Here is a 6,509-nt window from a genome sequence, read left to right on the forward strand (position 1 = left end):
TAATTTCTACAAATTGAGCCCAATACTGTAAATTGCGCTGGATTCCACGTGAAGATGACCATGACCTTAAACGCTCCACCTGGCGATGTGACTGTGTTGGTGATAGTGCTGTAGCCATTTCTGTCGTGAGTGATAATTACAATTCTGCCCGTTTTGGTCGCTCAAATCTCCGAAACACAGCTAAGCAAACGTCCATCGTGCCAAGCTGCCTATATATAGAGATCTCAGCAGGCAATGGACGTTTAACAAGTTGTATAATTTATTACCGTCACCTACGTGAATACTTTACAAGGGAAGCAAGAAATATTGCGACAGGAAATCTGATTTGTCACGGTTGTCCAGGCAACGTCCACTCTTTGTTCTTAAAGCAGGTAAATTGAAGTACATTTAATAGATTTACACCACGTGGCGCTGTATAATGGTGTGTACTGCGACGCTGTAATCCAAATACATAGCCATTAGGCGTTACAGTAGACTCCACTCCTTCATGATTTAAGCGTTCGGAACTCGAACAGTGACATTTGTTAGCATAGAAAAGATTGAACAGTGAAAGTAGCTGTAACCTCGAGTTTAAATGAAAAACGCCAAATGGAATTTTAATACCATATCTAGAATGTTAAAGGCCAAGTACGAATACAGTACTTTCTGGGATATTTATCGAGAAAGCTTTCGGGTTATCTATCCCAATGCTCGAATCGGACAAAACGGAATATAACATTTACCACCTATGTTTACTCTAATTTCTTCGTAATCGTCACCAGTTTTGTTTTTACTCTTCAATTTAAGGAACCTCGTTACTCCAGACAAACCTTGATGATGGACTTTTTACAGGGTGAGGTGAATTATCATTACCCGAAAAACGTGACTGAAGAATCGGCGTTCTCTGAACTTGTGCATAAAATGGAGGATTTTGTGATTTATTCCAAGTTGACAAGCAATTCCTCGTATAACTATTCCAACGGAACGGACGATTTATTTCCAGACGAGGATAACAGACCAAAACCCGTTCTAGCACTGATTGGTACAACTTTGGGTCTCATCATATTCTTTACTGTGTTTGGAAATTCATTGGTTTGCATGGCGCCTGTAGTCAACCGAAGACTTCGGAATGTAACGAACTACTTCGTGGTGTCTTTAGCAGTGGCAGACATGCAACTCGGAATACTAGTTCTACCGTTCAGTGCAATTAACGAGATTCGAAGAGAGTGGAGTTTCGGCCCAATATTGTGTAACATTTATCAATCGTTCGACGTTTTGTTCTCCACTGCTTCAATTTTAAACCTATTTGTAATAAGTGTTGACCGGTACTTTGCTATTACGAATCCGATGGAGTATCCTCTGAAGATGTCTCGTCGGCGGGCAGGACTAGCCATCGCTGCCGTCTGGTGTATTTCCACCCTCGTGTCTTTTCTACCTATTCACATGGGCTGGAATGCTCCTGATTTTAAAGTCCAGAACTACAAAGATCCACAACATTGTGAACTTACAGTTAATCCTATTTACAGTTTTTTGGATGGAATACTACTGTTTTATTTACCCCTTACAGTGATGACTTGTGTATACATAAGGATACTAATAATTGCGAAAAAACAAGCCAGGAAAATCAACCTCCATTGTGGGAATAAACCCTTTGTGGACGAACACAAAGCAACTAAAGTGCTAGCCTTGGTCATAGGGGCATTTATTATTTGCTGGGTGCCATATTTCACACTGTTCACCTTTGAACCAGTCTGTAATTGCACAATACCAGTGACGATGTACCAGGTGGTGTTGTGGATGGGATACATCAACAGTACTGTTAATCCCATACTTTATGGCGTCTTCAATCGGGAATTCAGGAAAGCATTTGGGATTTTATTGTTCTGCAAACGTTGCCGCAACCAGAAGAGAAGTCCTAAGTACCTAGAAACATCTGCTGTTCAGCTTCGGTCGCTGAGTACAGAGAGTGTGGTGGAATTTCGAATTATACGTCAGAATAACACCAGACACAAATCCAGCAACACCGATAGGTCGACGAACGGATTGATAACACATATGTGATAAATTGCCCGATTAGTAATTTTCCATTTTACGGGATAAACGTTCAAATTGAGAACGAGGTTCCGCCCTTGTCGTCTGCTGTGTATTGCTTATTTGTTCGTACGTTGCTTGCGCAGGTAGATGTCACCAGCCTCATTTCCAAACTATGATGTGGATGCCTTTTTAGATGTACCCAGTGATATCATACGGTTTTTTCAGCTGTAATCTTGGAATAAATACACAAATGCTCCAATTTTACACTAATATTGCAGTATTTACTGATTTTACATATCAATAGAAAGCTATAAAGATATCTTGACGTGTCTGTCACTTTATAACCTAACCCTAAAATCCGGACGAAAAAGAAAACAGAAAGACAGACTAGAATAATACCTCAAATTCTTTGCACTGCCAAATCTAATGTTATTTGTTCTTTGGAAGCAGCAATATAATATATGAAAATGCATTTAATGATTTATTTTTTGTCGACACCAGGGGTTATTCCTGAAGGGCAATTCTACGATATAGAATTCTTCTTGTGTAATATACATCAATATCTTAATTAAGTTGCTTGGTAGTATTTCTGTCATGTGATATTGTAAGTAGTCGTTGATTTTTGTCTTCTTAATACTGGTGTTACAATGAACGTGAGGTAGCATATATATATGAAGATTTTGCTCTTTTGATGTCTCGTACTGTGAAATATAATACCTCAAGTTTTATGAGTATTTTAATTCTGAGATTGCAATACTTTATTTACATTATGATGATATTGTTAAAGTGTAACAATGAGTGGTTTCTTATAAGTAAATTGGAAACGAAAATATTCTAAGGCTATCTACGCAATCAGGAATCTTGAGACCAATTATGCTATCCTGCAATATTGATGTTGTACTTGCATGATATTACAGTGCTTTTGAAAAAATAATTCTGCATTCTTTTTACTTGTAAGAAACAAATCTAAATCCATGTTGTTGTTTTTTCTTGATTTCTAGCTTGTTGATGTTCAGAGTATTAGTATGACGGTAAAAATAAGTCGATGTAGTTATGGAGATGAGATGAAACCAGTGTGTAGTTGTTAAGTTCAAAAAAATATCCAAGGAATATCATGTTGTTGATTAGGCTATTCGTTTTATTACAAAATGAACGGGTAATGTCTTTGTTTTCTAGTCATGTTTCTGTAGGGAAAAACATAAGTTAAACGAAATTGTGTAGCCCATTTCAACCCAAGGGAATTCCAAAGCTCAACTATAATAACACTAACTTATTGTGAAATCTTATCGAAACTAGACACATGTATACGAAGATGTATATCTTTCTCTTGATGTCTTTCGCCAAGTATCAGTTTCAGAGAGATTACATCAAGTATAAACCAAGTACCTCTTTTTTTAACTGATGAACAGGTGATACGCTTTCAATGCTATATTGTCTGTAGCTTGTCTTATTTTTGCTCAGATGTATTGATATCAGACGTTTGGGTTATAATTGATGATAGTCAGAATATTCAAAAAGCAGGTCACAATATATCAGCTGGTTATAAATAAGCATTCGGTTCGAACACTAACCGAGCAACCTTGACCCTCCAGCTATGTTGTATTGAGTGATAGAATCTCATACAACACACTATATTTCCTAACCAGTAGACATGGTAAGGTGTCACAGCCAGACACAATATAATAAATAGTATCCTTGTATAAATAATATTGCAGATAGCTATATTGTATATTTTAGAGGGCTGAATGAACGGCGTGTCACCACGCTCGAATTATCTTTTAACAATATTTCGAAAAGACTGGAAGCTGGAATTTTAGCTTTATCGCCCTTTCTGTAGTACTAACACATCAATTTTGATAGCGAATTATCAGGTAAACACACTGTATGTACATATATCTTGATGTTGAATTATCATCTGTCAGATTTGTGACGCTTGTGGTTTCATTTCTGTGGGGGGGGGGGGGGTTCTATCATCATACCAGTTAGCTACTTTCTCTTGCAAATGTTATCCATTATTTCAGACGTAATACTGCCAAAAGAAGAGTAAAGATGTTTTCCATTGTTACGTAATTATGTTAATGTACAGTCAGACTAATTTTGGGTCTTTGTTAGTTTCTTTAAATACTATGTATATGTATAATTCATTATATTTGATATCATCTCAAAATAATGCTTGAAATATCAGATAATGGACGTGTGTGACAAGACTGATAATACTATAGTTTTGTATGAATATGAAGAGACTGGATCTTTGAAAATGTCAAGAAACTTTAGAAATAAAACAATTGTACAATTCATTTGTAATCACTTCTCTCTCTGGGATGAGGCCGTTTATAATCACTTCTCTTTTCATTTAGTCAGTCGGGAACGAAGTTACTTGCAACTCATTTATAATTACTTCCTTCTCTTTTCAGTCTGGAACGAGGTTAGTTATGCCAAGTTTATTTCTATATGAAAAAATAAAAGTAAATATTTCTATGGGCATCTTTAGTGAGTAAGTAATACAATGATAATGCAGAATCAATGATAACACTATAGCTGTTCAACCTCTCATATAAAACTTACTGATACATAAACTCTTGACTCATTTATTATGGTCAACTAACTACATGACGTCACACGTGGGAAGACTTCAAACACAAAAGCGTATTGAATATGTTGTGACTAGAATTAATAACAACAGAGATGTAATAAGGAAATGTCGTCTTTTATAAAATACCGGATATTTTCAAACGTTTCCTTCTAGCGAGAAAGCAGTCGAAGCTGGATGTTCGCTACGCATGTCTGTATGTATGTATGTATGTATGTATGTATGTATGTATGTATGTATGTAGGTAGGTAGGTAGGTAGGTAGGTAGGTATGTCTGTCTGTCTGTCTGTATGTATGTATGTGTGTGTGTGTATGTATGTGTGTATGTATGTATGTATGTATGTATGTATGTATGTATGTATGTATGTATGTCTGTATGTGTGTGTATGTATGTCTGGGTGGGTGGATGGGTATGTATGTATGTATGTATGTATGGGATGGATACTTCTGTGGACGTATGTTTCTGTGGACGTATCGATATTTGTATGTTAAATGATCGAAATCGATTGCTTTATGTCAGAAAGAGGCGAGGGAACTGTATGAACCAAACGGTTCCCCAATACCCTGAACAGTTTATGCGTACTGATTGCAGCATTACCAGGCCAACATTATAAACATATAGATAACACTGTATAATGTACAGGATAGATGAGGTGTTGAGTACTCAACACTAATGAGACGTGTGAAAGCAGGTGCAACTGGACGTGTATGAACGTATCGGGGCTAGTGATAAACTCTAAAGGTGTCTCATAGTTCAGTCTGTCGTAGTCCACTCTCTTAATCCCAAAAAGCAATTATCCGCATTTACATTAAATACTCTGACCGAAAACTAATCAATCCTTCACTTTATATAATATTAATGTTCAGTTTTGTTGAAATGTCTAATACATTCTTCATGTTTAGCTGTGAACTGATGAAATGTCTATTTCACTATATTGATTTTTATTAGGCTAATTTGTGCTGAGATGGTCAATGTCAATTCCTCCTTACACCCAAGTGACATTCCTTTGAACATCTTGATTAATATTATATACAGAACAGGGAAAATTGTTGGTCACAAATTTTATTTGTCAAGTCAAACCCTGCAGCTATGACATTTTGAAAGCTATTACGCTCATTCAAAACCAATTTCCTGTCCCCTGTTCCATTAGTCGGCTTACAACTGTCCTGCCCAGCCCTCAAGAAGCTGTTCCATCTCACGTACGTGTCACATTAACTAAAAGAACGTGCTTTTGTTCAGCGAAAACAAATTGCATAAAATTTGACGAATCAAAAAGCTCTCTAGATCCAGGTTTCCATTTGAATGTCACACCTCAGTATTCATTAAATGCACGAGACGAATTACCTTTTTTTTTCATTTCGTAAAACACGAATACATACTAGAGTAGTTTTTGGCACAGATGTTCATAACACTTGGTAAATTGAATTCGCATATAGCTCATCTAAACCATCTAGGATGATCATTAATCATAAACCCTGCCATTTGCCACGTCGTTTCGTTTTATGCTATCTCTTAAGATGTCTCGGTCACAGCGAAGTCAACGATGTAGATTAGTTTTGATGTATACAGTATTAAAGTCTATAGAGTCAATTATTTAGGTACTTTGTGGGTTTCTAGCAATAACTGCACGACGTAAGACCGTCATGCCGCCACTCTTATTTAGATTATCAGAAGCTTTAAAAGTCACAACGGGGCAAACATGTCTTAAACCAGTTTGATTGTTCTTTGAAATCCCTCTCTTTCTGCTGAAGGTGACTAATTAATTCTGCCTAATTCTAATTCTCGCTGCAGTGGATATTGGATGCAATCTAAACTCACTGAGACGCGGTCGTTTACGGTCTGGTCACCACCTTGAATAATTCAGAGGCTGTGATTTATCGAATTAACGAAAAAATAGTCTTAATT

General features: G+C 36.6%; 1 pseudogene across 1 annotated transcript; it reads left to right on the forward strand.

The window, feature by feature from the left end:
- The first annotated feature begins 333 nt into the window (after positions 1 to 333).
- LOC144442784 (histamine H2 receptor pseudogene) lies at positions 334 to 2,117 on the forward strand (annotated as a pseudogene). Its single transcript, XR_013481653.1, has 2 exons — positions 334 to 371; positions 787 to 2,117. The product of XR_013481653.1 is annotated as a histamine H2 receptor pseudogene (transcript).
- The last annotated feature ends 4,392 nt before the right edge of the window (positions 2,118 to 6,509 follow it).

Source organism: Glandiceps talaboti, chromosome 11, assembly GCF_964340395.1.
Source record: "Glandiceps talaboti chromosome 11, keGlaTala1.1, whole genome shotgun sequence".
NCBI lineage: Eukaryota > Metazoa > Hemichordata > Enteropneusta > Spengelidae > Glandiceps > Glandiceps talaboti.